At 35.3% G+C, this 669-nt stretch overlaps 1 protein-coding gene across 2 annotated transcripts in view; it reads left to right on the forward strand.

The window, feature by feature from the left end:
* LOC111867889 (dual specificity mitogen-activated protein kinase kinase 7) overlaps positions 1–669 on the forward strand; it is a 55,917-nt gene that overhangs the window by 47,119 nt on the left and 8,129 nt on the right. The window lies entirely within an intron of this gene.

The following is a 669-nucleotide window of genomic DNA, read 5'->3' on the forward strand; positions in this document are numbered from 1 at the left end:
AGAGTGCTCCAACAGAGGATGATAGACGTGACTCGCGTAATGAAACACGACGTAGGAAAGAAATATGCTGTACAGTTTTAGTATTTTAACACTTGACATTTGTCAGTATATATGATAAATATATATTTTAGTTATTTTAGTATGTAAAGACAAGGCATGCAATGAATTAGTTTGTCGTGGATTGGATCAGCACCTGAAGATGGCACACTGGTGCCGAAACATGTAGTGAGAGTGAAAAGAGGGGATAAATAAATGTATGCACTAGAAGACGGATATAATAAATCATGGATAGTAAAGTTGTTTACATCCTCAGGGCATGATGGATGAATTATGAAGCCATATTTTTTGTTTACTGCAGTAGCAAAACCCAAATGATTCTGTCCCCTGCTAATACAAATTTAATTTTATATATGTCTTCTCAGTTCTCTTTATGGGGTTTGTATATCCAGTACCTAATGAACAAATTTAGAATTGCATAATGCTAATTTTTTTGTAATTTATGTGAACAGTGTATTTTAACAATCAAGTTCCTTCCGTCAAATGTGACACTTTTTTAAGTTTTCCACCTCGTCACCACCTGCCTTACATGTTTCGGCTCACCACGGAGCCATCATCAGAGGCATTTATAGTAGAAAAAGAAATCACCAACACACAAAACTTCACTTTGTC

The sequence above is a fragment of the Cryptotermes secundus genome, unplaced genomic scaffold (genome assembly GCF_002891405.2).
Source record: "Cryptotermes secundus unplaced genomic scaffold, Csec_1.0 scaffold91, whole genome shotgun sequence".
NCBI lineage: Eukaryota > Metazoa > Arthropoda > Insecta > Blattodea > Kalotermitidae > Cryptotermes > Cryptotermes secundus.